Genomic DNA, 16,970 nt, shown 5'->3' with positions numbered 1-16,970 from the left:
GTGAAATGAAACCCAACCTGGAGTGGCATAAAGGATAAGGGCACATACTGCAAGTCCAGAGAGAGGGCTTCGCAGGGCTGGTTAATCAGCAGCTTGATGGTATCAGCAAGGACTTGTCCCCGCTTGCCCGAGGCGTCCTGGTTTTAGCACCGGGAGCCTCGTGGCCTCGGAATCGAGGTCACCGCCAAGCCCAGGAGTCCCCAGGCCCTCTTCACTGCTGCCGCCAGGGCAAGGCCTGGTAATTGCTAGATGGACCCGCAGAGCTCAGAAAAGCCGGCCCGCTCAGCTACAGTTCATTACCCGAGGACCAGCTCCCGGTCAGCCGCGGCAAGAGGTGCAGGGGCGGCCACGCGCAGCTGCGGACAGCGCTGGGCCCCCGGCCGCGGGGTGTGACAGCGTGTGTGCAGAGCCGCCACCTGGGCAGGCCTCCGGTCTCCACCGGTGCTCGAGCTCGTGGGCAGCTGGCCACCTGCAGGCTGGCCTGGCGCCGAGGTCGAGCTGACGCGTGCCCACGCTGTTGGCTTAGACTATGGCGCCGCCCAGGGCCCCAGGTACACAGGCAGGGGCTCGTCTCCTGCAGCTGGGGGGCTGACCGTGTCCTGCTCTGCTCCCTCGAGCCCTGACACCCGTAGGGCCTGTCCTCACACCCGCTGACCGGCGGTCACCCCGGCTCTAGTTGTCCTCATTCGGACACCTTCCGCACCACAGGGACAGCTCTCTGTGACTGCTGGAGAGCAGGAGAGCTTGCTAGAAGCCGTCTCGCAGGCAGCCGCAGCCCGCCAGGGGTCAGGGGTCGTGGTGGCTGCTTCCCTCCACAGCGGTGCAGAGGGAACGGACCTGGCACGGCGGGCACGAGCTGCCCCCTCCAGCTCCCGGGCTGGGACCCGCCGCCCAGCTCAGCCCCAGGCGAGCAGCAGGTGTGCCGGCTCTCCAGCTCTGGGTGGGTGCCTGCTGGTTTTACTCTTAATTTACACTTGCCCTCCACCCCCAGAGCTGGAGAGAGGGGAGCGCTGCCCCTACACGTCTCAGGTGTCTTGAGGAGGGTAGCAGGAGGGGCCTTGTGTAATTTGAAAAACCTTCCCTGTGACGCTGAGGCCCCTCCCCGTCTGCATCACGATTAGAAGCCGTGGCAACGCACACTAGGCTGGCTCCGTGCCCTCGCACAGCGGGCGGGTGTCCAGGTGTCCGCGCTGGGGAGCCCGGCCCCGCTCTGCAGGCCTCAGAGTCTTTGGAATGATGGCGTCACTCCTGCTGCCCGGCAGTAGGTCCTTTCCCCAGATGCCACAGAAGGGGCTGGAAATCGCGTCGCTGAAGACCGTCCCAGGCAGAGAGGCCGGCGGAGCAGGGCCCTTCCCGACGCTCTAGCGCTTGTGGGCGAGCCGCTCAAGGAAAGGGTGGCCCCAGCAGCAAAGTCCCTGGAGGGGAGAGCAGGTTCCGCCTCGTCTTCCAAGCCAGCGAGCTTCACTGGAGTCCATGTTCCATCTTTTCCCCTGATCCTCAATAGCCAAAACACTGGATTTAAGCCTCACTGCCCTTTAGCTGTAGCATTTCAAAGATAGATTGAAGTAGTGTGTAAGTTACAGGTTAAAAAAAAAGTAAGCAAAGGTGTCAAACACTAAAGCCAGCCATTTTTCTGCCTGAACTGGTGGATATCTTCGTGAGACTTAAAAATGACAGAAGTAACACCTCGGATATTTCCAGCAAGCTGCAGTGCACCGATGCTGCTCCGTGTCTTCCTTTTGCTGAGGCTTCCGGCTGCCTCGGCTGCCACGTCTCATCAGCTGCAGACACTGTCCTTCGCAAATGCAAAAACCTATAAAATAGCCTCAGAGAAGGTGGGGACAGAGTTCCTGGATAGTTTAAAATAATTAAAAGGGCTCCATGTGCAAATGTCAAAATAGAAAATATTCAGCGAGAGATGGGGCAAAGTGGCAATACAAATGGTCGAATTGCCCTGTCATCACTGCCCCCGGGCAGCTGACGCCCTGTGCAGTGCGGGCTGCAGCATCCGGTGATTTATTGGGTAATTCAGCATTTGCCAGTATGTCTTGTGCTAATTAAATGCATCGCACTCTATTCAGAAATGTCACAATTGATTTGTCTTCTACAAGCCCTGACTTTATTTCAATCTTCTAAAAAAGATTTTATGGGCCCCAGATAACTTATCCTGGCACATTCATCTCCCAGGGTAGCCCCTGCATGAGGGCAGTAAGAGAAGAAGCCCGCAGCAAGCACTCTGTACGCAGAGCGTGGTGGACATCTTATTTATCCACGACGTGCCGTGCATCTGAGAAATAGCGCAGGTATCGCAAAATTACAAACTGCCCCATTAGCCTATAAAAGTGCTTAAACATGATAGAAGTTAGCTTAAAGTGATATTGGCAGGTCTTATTGGATGATGTTAGATCAAGCCAAAAAACTTGTATTTTGAAAGTGTGATGTTTATTACAAGGTGTCCGCTTATTCACAAATGGAGTTTGACTGAATTTAGCCATTAACTAACTTGCATACAGGAGGAAAGCCACGTCTCATCATTTCAGGGCAGGGAGGGGGTGAGAAGTGCAGCCTGGGGCGCGGGGGCTCTCAGGAGAACAAAGGGCGCAGCTCCTGCCTCCGCACTCAAGTCGAGGAGCTTTCCCACCGCACCTAACCCTCAAACCCAGGTGTAGCCTCCACCAGCCGTGCGTCCTGAAGGGTCAGCCTCAACAGCAAAACCCAGATGAGTCCAGGGGAAACGCCAACTCAGCCCCAGGCAGCCGCTGCTTTGAATCGATCAACACGGCCGCGTGTCCCGTTGGAAAAAGCGATTGCTGCATCTGCAAGACAAGGAGAAGGTTGCTCAAAGAGGAGAGGCTGTGCAGGCTTCAGCAGTGGAGTTTGGAGGACGTTTGCCTGGAAAGTAGTAACTCACTACTACCCGTTATTACATCTTTCTCCCTATTTATATTAATATTTGAGTTTGGGTGCAAAAATGCATCAAGGACTAGTATTGATATCAGCTTTCAAAGCCCTTGGGTCTTCTAGTAAAGACACACATTTCCTTTGAAACAAAACATCAGGCTTGTGAGGAGCTCAGCGTCCCCAGGTCTCCTGGAAGGGCCCCTGCCTTTTAGCCTGCGCCTGCTGCGGAGGAACCAGTCCCTGTGGGAACCGCCACTTATCCAGAGGCTGTTGGAGTCGGCCACGCCCCACCTTCTCAACAGCGCAAGCGTTTCAGTCACTCCGTGGGATTTTGTTTGCGAATGGCTAAAATGAATAAACTGTGATGTCTTCTGGAAGATTCTTCAGTAAGAACATGAAAGTATGAGGTGACTATCTCTTGTGCCTTTAAAGCATTTAACCCCAGTAGGACAACTTGAAGGCATATTCTTTCCATTTACTAGAACAGGACCCTGAGGCGCACATTCATTGCGTGACTCACTTCCAAGCAGGCAAAGGGCTACAGAGTGGCAGAGCCGAGGCTGAACGTCCGCCTCTCCGTTACCGCAGAGTGTAAGGAAACCTAAAGTATCAGCAGAGGAAGGAAGAGCCTCTCCCAAGCGCGGGGCGCAGTGGCTGGTGTGGACCCACCGAGGCGCCCCATGCCCCTCCAGGACAGGTGCGGCGTCCGGCCTCCGCCGGGGGATGGCTCTGAAGGCGCCGCGGCTCGCAGAGCCCTGGGGTGCCCGAGGCCCCCGAGCCACATCGCAGGCTGACCTCTCCGAGTGTCAGTTCAGCGGTCCTCCCTGCCTTGCAGGGCTGGCTCCATCCCCACCTCAGACCTTGCTCCCGGGGAGCGTGGCTTCTGACGGCAAGCATCACCCTACCCCAGAAGTCAGAAGGAACTTCACGTTGTGAGCATAAGAAATAACTATGCAGATATACGTGCCCAAGGATCACTTTGACTAGTTATTTTCTTCCTATTTTTCATCACATTTACTTCACACTTATTTTTTACCCTTGTTTGTTCTAAAATCAGGGCAAGCATTATAGAATGGTAGGTTCATGGGAAATGAAACGACTGGAACAGACTAACATGAAAAATGTAAGTAGGTTTAAAAGAGTTTAGACATGTTTTGGGTCATTATTCACAAAAAGATATGATAACTGAAAATGGTTTTAATTAAAGTTTACAGAAGTTATAAAATATATGAATAACCATACTTTTTTTTTCACATAGGACACAGAAACAACAGTATTTATTCTTGGAGGTTTGGGGGGAAATATGTAAATAAAAGGAATCATCAAATTAAATCATTATCCAAGTTATGGCAGAAACAGAAAATAAAAGTAGATTGATAAGAAATTAAAAGAATCTGTGGATAACAAATCTATAAAGTGACTGGTGGGAGCAAATGTAGCTCAGTGGTTGAGCTCCTGCTTCCCACATACAAGGTCCCGGGTTCAATCCCAGGCACCTCCTGAAAAATGAAAAGAACAACAAAAAATACAACTCTCATTGGGGAGCAGATGTAGCTCAGCGGGTGAGTACCTGATCCCCAATGCCTCCTTGAAAAAAAAAGCAACTGAAAGATAAATATCTAGGTAGATTCCAGAAATGAATTTGAGAAAAGTCAATACTCATTCATGATAATTAAAAAACACTCAATAAAATAAAAATAGAAGAGACTTCCTTAATCTGATAAAGAATGTCTACTTCAAATATTTAATTGTGACTTATTAAAAGCTTTCCCCTATTGGGAATAAGACAAGGATACCTGTGAATATTTCTGTTAAAAATTCCATAATTCCTGCCAGTGCGATAAGGCAAGAAAAAATTTAAAAACATAAAATTAGAGAGGAAGAAATAAAAGTGTTCATTATTTGAAGTTAACAAGATTTTTGTACATAGAAAATTCGAGTCTTAAACTATTAGAATTAATAAATGAATTTATCAAATTTATTGGTTTCAAGATAAGTATACTAAAAAATTGTGTTTCTAAATACCAACAACAAACAAAATATGGAATTTTTAAGAATATTCCATTTATAATTGCATCAATAAACCTAAAATAACTTGGAGATAAATCCAAGAAAGCATATGCAAGACCTCTACAATGAAAACAGCAAGATTATTGGGAGAAATTAAGCAAAATTTAAATAAATGGATGAGTATATCATGATTATGGATTGGGGAAGATCAATGTTGTAAAATAACAGGCACTAACACTAAACATATACCTGCTCTATGATCCAAAATTCCACTCTCAGATGTTTGCACAAGAGAAATGAAAACATATCCACAAAAAGGCATCCATTAATAGCCAAACCAGCTTTATTCATGATAACCAAAAACCAGAAATAACTCAAATGTCTACCAATAGCAGAACAGTAAGCAAACTGAGGAATGTTTATACACTGTGAATACCAGTCGGCGTTAACAAAGAAGCAACAAGCATAGATGACTCTCAAAGTCCCAGTGAGCCAGCACAGGAAATGGCCCCAAGGAGTCAAGCCAGATGTTTCCTTCTATGTGCGATTCCAGGGCAGGAGCAGGTCAGCTGCCCAGGGCTGGGGTGGGAGGTTGATGGCAGGAGGCAAACGTCTCTAAATGCTTGGTCACGGTGATTTTACAGGTGTGAGTATTTTTTTAAAACTCATAAACTCATAAACGCTTAAACTGGGTGCGATAAATGTAATTTATCTGAAATGTTTAAAATACCACCAGCTCAAGCACACACACAATGAGAACTCATTCTCTTAAGAGAGTCGACATCCCCACAAGAGGGACAGCAGGGGGTGTCCGCAGAAACGAAGGATATGGAAAACGTTTGATGGAAATTTTAAAACCTTTATCAAGGTTTTAAATTTAAAAACTTCATCAAAATTTCAAAATCTTTATCAAGATTCTGGCAACAAAGAGAGGACACTCAAAGGAGGTGACTTGAAGAGAATTGAAGGAATGGACCGTTTAAAAGATGTGTGCAGGAGATGAGGAAACCATATGAGACAGCACAGCCACCCCGGGTAAGCCCCCGGCCGGAAGGCAAGCAAGGGGAGCCCCTGGACACGGGGAGCTGCCAGGACCTGAGAGGCCCCTGGACACCGGGAGGCCCCTGAACAGAGGAGGCCCCTGGACAGAGGAGGCCCCTGGACTCGGGGAGGCCTCTGAACAGGGGAGGCCCCTGGACAGAGGAGGCCCCTGGACTGGGGGAGGCCCTTGGACCCTAGGAGGCTGTCTGGACAGGGGCTCCAGGAAAGAGCCTGCAGGGGTGGGAGACGCCCAGCTCCTCCCTCCTGCCTCCCGCAGGGCTCCCGTGGCTGGGCCGCCGGGAAGCCAGGCCAGGGCTCAGGGGTGGCCTCGGTCCGTCAGCCTCTGGGTGCAAAGCCGAGCCGGGAGCGGCCGGAGCAGGCAGGTGCACCCAGCTCCTGGCCCCGGAACCTGAGCAGGTGGGTCACCAGGTGAGCCGCAGGTGCTCAGCCCGTGCTCCTCACGTCTAATGCTCGTCACGTTTAGGTTCGGCTCACTTAAGAACGTCAGCAGCACTGCGTATTTGTACTTCACACTTCGGGGGAGGCCAGGCGAGTCCAGCACAGGCGCATCCCGCCAGCTCGCCGCGTGGGAGTTCAGGTCTCGTGACCGCGTCTCCACGCTCGAAACTGCCTGAAGGTCGGAGGCGCCGACAGGACGTCCGTGGACGGCCCCTTAGGGCTGCTGCCGCTGGCCGTCGGCTCGGCCTTGCTCAAGGCCTCCTCCTCTTCCGGGGGTCCGGGGCGCCGGGAAGGGGCAGCTCCCCTGCGTTCTGAGCCACCGCAGCGTGGGGCAGAAGGGGGGCTGCTCACAGCGCCTCCAGGTGCCCAGGTCCCCCCGTGACGAGACGGAGCAAGCGTGGCAGGGCCAGGCAACCCCGCAGGGGCACCGCGCAGCCCTGCGCTCGCAGGTGCATCCTGTGGAAGTAAAAAAACAAAGGCTCTGCGTTTTCCTTTTAAAGTTTTTAAAAGGAAAAAAATAGAACTGAAATTATAACATAAATTATGCAAAGAATGCCCTTGGAATGTATTTTTAGTTGAATTCACGTAATGACGGATGCGGTATGATGCGTAGCTCCTAAGTGACTAAGGCATCTCAGCGCTGCCTTCCTCATGTAAACACCACAGTGGGCGACACGTTTGGGTGGCAATGAGCAGAACGTGCTCCTCCCTGCCAGGGGAGCGCTCTTTCAGGTAAAATGATCTAAAATGCTTGTAATTTTTCTAATTTTTCCTGCAATACCACACGGATCCTTTTTGATTTTTGAAGAGTGAGTCTCACCACTTCCACCCTCCAATTCCCTTTTGTTCTCTACGTCAGTGGTTGATGCAGCTCTGCTGGCAAAGGGGCTGTTTCCATGGACAAAGGCTGCAAGATTAGAGGGGCAGCTCCAGAAACTTCCGAGGCCGAGGAGGCTGGCCCAGGATGGCGGGAGCCCACGGGCCGCTGAGCTCCCCCCGGCAGCACGGGGCGGTTCTGAGCCGCCCCCCCAGGACTCAGCAGGGCGAGGCTGCCCCGGGCCAGGCCGGGCTCTTCCCACGCAGGCAGTGGACAGGAGGAGGGGCAACTCCACAACATGGGCCAGAGGTTTGCAAGTCATACGTGAAACTAGGTAGCCCTTAAAAATACCCCTGACCGCCTAACTTCATGATGGCAAGACAGAAACGGCTGTAAAGCTGTGACTTTTATATAGCCAAAAGTCAGTAAAATAGCAGAGGGCCAAATTTAATTGTTTTCTATGTCAAGCTCCACAAGTGGGGGTTAGATGAGTAAGATGATAAAAGACAAATATATTTCATAAGTGATTGTAAATAATTCCATGTACGTTATATTTTTATTTCCACAACACTATAATCAAGGTTTTTACATAATTTTTGTTCAATTTTTGTCAGTAATCACCTAGAGGATTTTTTAAATTTAGCTGTTTTTAAATGTATAAAATTTTAATATATTTTCATTCAACATGTAAATTAATGTAAATGTAGAAAATAAAAAATAATTTCAAATTTGTTTATAAAAAGTATTTTTCTTTTAATTATTTAATTTAAATAATTAAATGTTTCACTATCAAATAAATAAATGAGTAACTTAAGAGAATGCTAACTAAAATAAAAGGAAAATACAAACCACAGTTAATGTCTACCAAATTTTTTAAACAAGGCTGAAAATTTTGTTTGATTTTTGAAAAGGTAATTTGATTTCATGAAATATAATTATAAAAATAAAACTATCTGTAATTGTCATGTGCAGTGTCCACTCGGAGGCCGTGTAAAGAATTGACATCACGCGTCCCACAGCTAGACCCACACGTGCACAAATCCAGTGTATGAATGGGCTGAGACCGCGGACACCTCAGCAGAGCCGGTCCAGAAAGCGGGGAGCGGCTGGGAAGGCCCCTGCCGCCAGAGCCACTGTGCTTCCCTCACAAAGCCCGGCCTCGGCCGCTCCGCAGACCCCCCGGGGGCAGACCTCAGACCTGAGGGGTTGTCAGGCCGAGGGGTGGGGGCACTGACCGAGAAGAGCGAGCTTTAAACGAGCCGCATCGCCTGGGGCTCCTGTTTCCTCCACCCTCGATTAGCGGTCAAACACACAGCAGGCCTTGACCTTGTTCTTAACAAGCAGAAAGTGAATAGTAACCAAAAACTGAAGGAGTGAGAGCCTGCTCCGCCAGGCGCTGTGGAACACCGTTCTCCCTGACGGGGGTCTGACTTGGGGTCTGGCTTGGGCAGCTCCCCATTTCCCAGCGAGAAGCACAGGTGCGAGCCGTGACTCCCCCCCACGGCTTAGCCCTGGCCTGGGTCCAGCATCCCAGCTTGCCTTCCCTGGGGGCAGGACACACCCCGCCTCCAATCCCCCACTCAGGCCTCTCCTCTCCTTCTCCGGCCCAGCTCTTTACCCACTCAAGTTACTGCTTTGTAATTTTTAACTTGAATACAATGCTTAAGTTTATTTATCAAAAATCAATATGGCTGATATATACTGCTTTTTTTAAGAAAAGAACCATGAACTCTTTTCTACTTCATAACATTTTAAGCATATTTGCACAGAAATAAACAAGGAATTTAAACAGATGTAAATACGTCTTCATGAAGAAGAATCTGAGCAATAGCTCTTCCTCCTAAAAGAATCAAGGAATGACTTGGAAGACTAAGGGAATTAATATTTTTAAATGATGAACTTTTCAGGAGAGACAGATTTTCATAAGGTATAGAACAAACTTAAGTACAATTCAGTGAATTTTCACAACTGAAACCTGAGGGCCGTCTGAACTACCCTTAATTCAAATACTTCTTTGATGAAGACTAGAAAGGTATACAAATAGAAAGAGCTCACGGAGGTGCGCCAAGTCCAGAACCATGACGGTGATTTGTGCTGCACTGTTGATCCCGTTTTGACTTGCCCTTTACTTTCTGTACCTTGACTCAACCAGACCCACGTACTTGAATCGTCAGTAGTCCAGCGCAGCTCTGGACTCACAGGCGACTCATCGCTGTCCGCCCTGGTTGCTGATTAACTTTGACCATGGGCTCGGTGGACCTGAAGACCGAGCACATGATTAAGGAGTTGGGATTTTAATATTTCTTCTGCTACTTAGAGTGTCTGTTCTAAAAGAATGCTATGGCAACCAAGCATAGAGCAGTGAAGGAAAGATGCTGCTGAGTGATGACAAAAGCATTTTGCAGGAAGTCCTGAAGCTATGGGAAAATGAATATGAAACAGAAATTAAGTCTTTGGAAGAAAAAGTAAACAGAAAATTAAAGGAGGAAAAAGACCGAGAAAGCTTGACCTTTAGAAGAAAGAATACGATGTCACAGACATTAACCAGGATGAGAGAAATTGCTGGGTAACAGAATAAGTAGCAGCAATAGAATCCTACAGTTCAAAAGGTTTTGAGATGATCAACCTAATCAAAATTAGGTGATTTTTCAATCACATTGGCGCAGGTATGATTTGCTAACCAGGCGTCGTAAACCCTCACCCTCGTCCTCCAGAAGCCTCTAGCAAATGTCCACTGTACGTTGCCGATGAGAGCCTATTTAGTTTTTTGAAAGCAACTTTCATCTTCTTAGTTTTAACCCAGCACATTTACTTTGTACCCATTAAGTGTACAATAGTTTGCTGGTTGTTTCGTTAGCTGGAAAAAGGTCGTCACAACAGGCAAACCTCAGAGACACTGCACGATGTTCCGTTCCAGGCCCCTGCGATAAAGCGAATACTGCAATAAACAGAGTCGCACAAATTTTTGGTTTCCCAGTGCATATACAAGTTATGTTTACACTGTGCTGTAGTCTATTAAGTGTGCAATAGCATTATGTCTAAAAAATGTGTGTACCTTAATGAAAAAATACTTTATTGCTAACAATGCTTACCATCACCAGCCTTCAGCAAATCATAATCTTTTTGCTGGTGGAGGGTCTTGCCTCAGTGCTGATGGCTGGTAAGTGATCAGGGCGGTGACTGCTGAGGGTTGGGGTGGCCGGGGCAGTTTATTAAAATAAGACAACAATGAAGTTTACTGCTTCTAGTGACTCTTCCCGGATGAAAGATTTCTCTGTAGCAGGTGACATTGTTTGGTAGCATTTTACCAACAGTAGAACTTTCCAAATTGGAGATAATTCTCTCAAATGCTGCTGCTGCTTTGTCAACTAAGTTTTTGTAATATTCTAAATACTTACTTCGTGGTCATTTCAGCAGTGTTCACAGCATCTTCCCCAGGAGTAGATTCCATCTTTCTTTGCTCATCCATAAGAAGCAACTCCTCATCTGTTCAAGTTTTACCATGAGATTGCAGCAGTTCAGTCCCATCTTCTGGCCCCACTTCTAACTCTAGTTCTTGCTCTTTCCACCACATCTGCAGTTACTTCCTCCGTGGAAGTCTTGAACCCCTCAGTTATTTATGAGAATTGAAATTAACTTCTTCCAACCTCCTGTGAATTTTGCTATTTTGACCTCCTCCCATGATCACAAATGTTCCTTTTTTTAAAGAAGATTTATTTTATCCCCTCCCTTCCCCCAGCTGCTTGTGCTTGTTGTCTGCTCTCTGTATTCATTTGCCAGGCATCCTTCTGTGTCTTATCTTCTCTTTAGGAGGCCACCGGGAATGGATCCCGGGACCTTCCGATGTGGGAGAGAGGCGCTCAATTGCTTGGGCCACCTCAGCTCCCTGGTTTATTGTGTCTCTCATTGCCCTTTCCTTTGAGTCTCTTTTTTGTTGCATCATCTTGTTGCATCAGGTCTCTGTGCAGGCCAGCTCTTCGCTCAGACAAGCTTACTGGGGGGGCCGGCTTGCCATGTAGGCCAGCTTGCCTTCACCAGGACGCCCTAGGAACCGTACCCAGGACCCCCCATATGGTAGAGGGGAGCTCAACGGCTTGAGCCACATCCACTTCCCAAATCATGAATGTTCTTAATATACATCTGGAATGGTGGGTCTTATCCAGAAGGTTTTCAGTTTCCTTTGCCCAGAGCCATCAGAGGAATCACTATCTATGGCAACTATCGCCTTACAAAATGTGTTTCTTTAATAATAAAACTTACTTGGCCCAGTGGATAGGGCATCCATCTACCACATGGGAGGTCCACGGTTCAAACCCCGGGCCTCCTTGACCCATGTGGAGCTGGCCCACATGCAGTGCTGATGCGTGCAAGGAGTGCCGTGCCATGCAGGGGTGTCCTCCACGTAGGGGAGCCCCACACGCAAGGAATGCGCCCCGTAAGGAGAGCCACCCAGCACGAAAGAAAGTGCAGCCTGCCCAGGAATGGTGCCGTACACACGGAGAGCTGACACAAGATGACGTAACAAAAAGAAACACAGATTCCCAGTGCCGCTGACAACAACAGAAGCGGACAAAGAAGATGACGCAGCAAATAGACACAGAGAACAGACAACCGGGGTGGGGAGGAAGGGGAGAGAAATAAATAAATCTTTAAAAAAAAAAATGGCAAAATGGCTCCTTGATCCCAGGGCTGCAGAATGGCTGTTGTGTTAGTAATGTAGGCTATGGGTGGAGGGCTCTTTGTCTCTTCAGAAATAACTAAGTTGTTTGACTTGTGGGTGTGGAACGGTAAGAGGCTGCAGTCCTGCCCTTAGGGACTGGCAGCGGCTCCAGTCCCAGGAAATGTTTAACAATGCAAGGGCTATAAACTTTAAGTATTTAGGGGAAATGCAAAAACCAAATACGCTAAAGGCTTATCTAGAATGTCTGGAGTCCATGCTAAAAGCTTACCTAAGATGTGGACAATATATGCTAATTGAAGCCTATTGAGAACTGAAACAAAGGGACCATTTGGCCTTTCCTCTCTGTATAAAAGACATTTGAAAATCTTGTTCGGGGCTTGGGATTCAAACTGAAAGCTCCCGAGTCCGGCCGGCCGTCAATAAACCATTTTTCCTTCTCAAAATCATTCCTGAGTCCTGGCCTCTCTATACTCAAATAATTGAACTTCTCTTAAATTCCACAACATTAGGAGGCATGAAAACAACATTCATCTCACTGTACATCCCCATCAGAGCTCTTGGGACCAGATACATTGTCAGTAGCAATAACATTTTGAAGGGCATCTTTTTTTTCTGAGCTGTCGGTCACAACAGTGGGCTTAAACTCTTCAGCCAACCACGTTATAAACAGGTGGGCTGTCACCCAGGCTTGCTGTTCCATTTATAGAGCACAGGTAGGGTGGATTTAGCATAATTTGTAATGGTCCTAGGATTTTCAGAATGCTAAATGGGCCTTGGCGTCAACCTAAGGTCACCAGCTGTATTAGCCCTAACTAGAGAGTCAGCCTGTGCTTTGCAGCTTTGGAGACAGGCATTGCTTCTCCTCTCTAGCTAGGAAAGTCCGAGACGGCATCTTCTTCCAGCAGAAAGCTGTTTCGTCTACAGTGAAAATCTGTTGTTTAGTGTAGCCCCCGTCATCAGCGACCGTAGCTAGATCTTCTGGATCACCAGACTCCAGCGGCTCTCCTCCCCATGGCTGCGGGGACGCCGGCCACCGCTGCCCGTCCCCGGGGGGCCGGCTGTGCAGCGCGGGAGAGAAGGCCACCAGTTGACAGTGACACGCCCTCACGACCGGCTCGGGCGGCCTCCCCATCACTGCTGGAACAGCTGCAGCTGGCCCCAACCCTCGGCGGCCTCCTGCACCGGAACCGGCCGGGCGGGCAGGCTGCAGGGACGGCGCGGCCCGCCAAGTCCCAGCGAGCGCCGCGCGGGGAGTGGTCCCCAGCTGGGCTGATGTCTCGTAATTGGTCTGCGGGAAGCCGCAATTACTTCTCAGGTGTCCAGTAAAGGGAGACCTAAAAGCAAGCGGCGCTCTATTAGGCACCTGCAAGTCCATTACCTGCAAATAGCCTCGAGCTTCTGGCCCTGGCTCGCCGGGACTCCCTCCTTCCTGGCGGCTGGGACAATGCGGCAGATGTGACGGCCCATCCGTCAGCCCCTCCCGCCCTCTGTCCCCTCGCAGCCGCATTAACTCCACGGTCCAATTAGGCCTGTGCTGGCCGTCCACAGGGACCCCTTCGTACAGAAGAGCAATTCTCCCCGCGCTTCTCGGCATTACCTAATGGCCGGCAGGATCGGCTGGATGGTCTCTGGCGGGCTCCCTGGGGACAAATGGATCACCATGGCAATCCGCAGGCTCAGGGGGAGGGCCAGGTAGGACGGTCTGACTTTCCAGAGCCGCCCTGCCAGGGCTGAGTGCTCAGCTGCCGGCTCCTTTGCTGCCAGGGAATGAGGCACCCGGGGACACACCAGGGCCAGGAGGTGCCACCTTCACCCTGGGGCCTCAGCGGGGACCTGCTCAGCCAGGGAGAGGGCCGGCGGATGGCTCCAGAGCATGGCCAGATTGAAATCGGCCGGCCACTGTGCTAGGGAAACAGAAGCAGCAAAACCTAGGAAACATGCGCCAGTGAAACGTGGGGCTGTGTGTTGACTCTACCAGCAGTATCAGACTTGAGACACTCTTTTTTTGTTTAGGAGGTACCAGGGATCAAACCCAGGACCTCGTACCTGGGAAGCAGGCGCTTGACCAACCGAGTTACCTCCAATCCCCAATGAGAGTTGGCTTTTTCATTTGTTTGTTTGATTTTTGGGAGGTACCAGAATTCGAGCCCAGGACCTCGTACCTGGGAAGCAGGTGCTCAACCCCTTGAGCTACATCCGCTCCGTAAATACTTTTGTAGAGACTGTAAGCAATTCAGGAGGATCTATATCCAAGCTAGATATTTTTTCTGTTTCCTTGCCCCCAAAATAGACTTGAGCCCTTTGTTCAAGGCGTCCTCCAAAAGGAGTTAGAAACTGAGAAGTGGGTGGGGGTATCAGACGAGCCTTCCTCTGCCCAGAGCCTCCCAGCACAGCCACGTTGCCGGGGCCAGCATGGGCAGAGTCCACCCCAGCTCCCGCCGCGGCCACGGGGCCCCTGGCCGGGCCGGGGGCCCTCGCTCCACCGGGTCACCTGCTCCGGCAGCTGCTCTCAGGCCACGCACCCTGCTCTGGACACTCGCGCGCTCCAAGCCTTGAGCGGCATCGAGGGTAATCTGGGAGCAGCCCCCACAGAGGCACACACCAGCCTGTCTCCAGCCGCGGGGTCCCGGCCCGGGGGGCTCTGACGAGCTTGCTGCAAACCGCGCCGAGCCACGGCCACTCACGTCAGACCCCAGAACCGTCTCCTCTCTTAATTCCTGCCACATTTCTGTACTGGTGTTAAGAGGTCCTTCAAACTCAGGGATTTTTATTAATTAATCCCTTAAATAGACCACAATTGACGCTCTCAACGACGCTGCTCCACATAGACTAAATCATAACTCTCATCTGCGGAAATAAGGCATCCAGTTCTCCCTTCTTCTGAAATCCCCTGAACTCTGTGAGGTTGGCGTGGCGAGCCTGTGCTCCGGCTGCTCCTCACACACGGGCTCTGCTGCAAGGGCCGCAGTGGGGGGTGAACAGCACCCCTTCTTCCGCAGCTGACTCGGGCCGTCACTTCATCCCTAAGTCTCGGTTTCCCCGTCACGGAACAAGTGGAGACGTAAGGCATCTGCCGGCAGGTGTGAGGATTGTGAACACTGCCACACGCAGCGTGCGACACGCTCTCAAGAAACGGGGGTCGCAGCTTTCTCCTCCTTTCCCTTCACTAACAAGCTCTTTGCCAAGACATTGCACTAAATCCCCTCACATATTACTATTATAAATAGCAAAATTCTAGTTTAATTCTATTTACTGTTTCATGAAAAGAAAATGCAAAAAAATGTGGTTTTTAAGCCCCTGGCCCGCCGTTTGGTGAACCCTCGCCTGAGCCGGGACAGGCGGGTCTGTGCCGCTCCCCACAGGTGAAAACCTTCCACGGCACCAGGCCCTGCGCCTTCTCCCCAAGGGGAGCGTCTGCCCAGGCAGCTTCTGCAGGGAGAGCCCGGGACGCGGGGCGGGGCTGCGGCCCCTGGGGTGGGCGGGGCTGCGGCCCCTGGGTGGGCGGGGCTGCGGCCCCTGGGGTGGGCGGGGCTGCGGCCTCTGGGGGGCGGGGCTGCGGCCCCTGGGGTGGGCGGGGCTGCGGCCTCTGGGCGGGGCTGCGGCCCCTGGGGTGGGCGGGGCTACGGCCTCTGGGGTGGGCTGTGGCCCCTGGGGTGGGCGGGGCTGCGGCCTCTGGGGGGCGGGGCTGTGGCCCCTGGGGTGGGCGGGGCTGCGGCCTCTGGGCGGGGCTGCGGCCTCTGGGGGGCGGGGCTGCGGCCCCTGGGGTGGGCGGGGCTGTGGCCTCTGGGCGGGGCTGCGGCCCCTGGGCGGGGCTGCGGCCTCTGGGGGGCGGGGCTGCGGCCCCTGGGGTGGGCGGGGCTGCGGCCTCTGGGCGGGGCTGCGGCCCCTGGGGGGGCGGGGCTGCGGCCTCTGGGCGGGGCTGCGGCCTCTGGGCGGGGCTGCGGCCCCTGGGGGGGCGGGGCTGCGGCCTCTGGGGTGGGCGGGGCTGCGGCCTCTGGGCGGGCTGTGGCGTCTGGGGTGGGCGGGGCTGCGGCCTCTGGGGTGGGCGGGGCTGCGGCCTCTGGGGTGGGCGGGGCTTCGGCCTCTGGGCGGGGCTGCGGCCTCTGGGGGGCGGGGCTGCGGCCTCTGGGGTGGGCGGGGCTGTGGCCTCTGGGACGGGGCTGCAGCCCCTGGGGTGGGCGGAGCTGTGGCCTCTGGGCGGGGCTGTGGCCTTCGGGATGAGGCCACCTTCAGGGCAAGGCCGTGACCCTTGGGGCGAGCTGGCCTGGGTTCGAATCCCAGTGCACAGCTCAGGCAGTGCCAGGCCGGGCAAGGTGCCCCGACCTCGCGGCCTCGGCAGTGGTGGGCCCGGCCCACCAGAACCTGGAGGGCGCCCCGCCCCGGCGCTGACCGGCTGCCCGCAGTGTCCCTGTCCCCACAGCCCACGCCCCTGCCGGCAGCCTGGGCCCAGCAGGGCCGCCCGGGCCTTCAGGACGCTGCGCAGCTCATCCCCGAGACGCCCGCGCCATCGTCCAGCCAGGCCTGGTCTGCAGCCTCTCGCCTGCCTCGGCAAGACAGGCGACCACGCAGGGGCGGGCAGACGCCCTTCCGTGGAGGTTCCCAGGGAAGGACGCGCCGGCCCCGGCCCTGTCCTGTCCAGCAGCCGCGCCGGGGCCTGGGGAGCTTGGAAACAAGCCGCTGGCACGAAGGTGGAAGGAAAACACTCCCAGAAGGGGACGGTCATCGAGGAGACCTGACGGGCGAACGAGCCCCCGAGCAAAGGAGAGCCGGGAAGCCGGAGCGCGGGGCAGGGGTGCTGGGCGCGGGGCAGAGGTGTGCGGCGCGGGGCAGGGGGGCGCGGTGGGGGGCAGGGGTGCGGGGCGCGGGGCAGGGGTGCTGGGCGCGGGGCAGGGGTGCTGGGCGCGGGGCAGGGGTGCGCGGGGCAGGGGTGCTGGGCGCGGGGCAGGGGTGCGGGGCGCAGGGCAGGGGTGCGCGGGGCAGGGGTGCTGAGCGCGGGGCAGGGGTGCTGAGCGCGGGGCAGGGGTGCTGGGCGCGGGACAGGGGTGCGGGGCGCGGGGCAGG

Source organism: Dasypus novemcinctus, chromosome 5 (assembly GCF_030445035.2).
Source record: "Dasypus novemcinctus isolate mDasNov1 chromosome 5, mDasNov1.1.hap2, whole genome shotgun sequence".
Lineage (NCBI taxonomy): Eukaryota > Metazoa > Chordata > Mammalia > Cingulata > Dasypodidae > Dasypus > Dasypus novemcinctus.
This window is presented reverse-complemented; position numbering follows the sequence as displayed.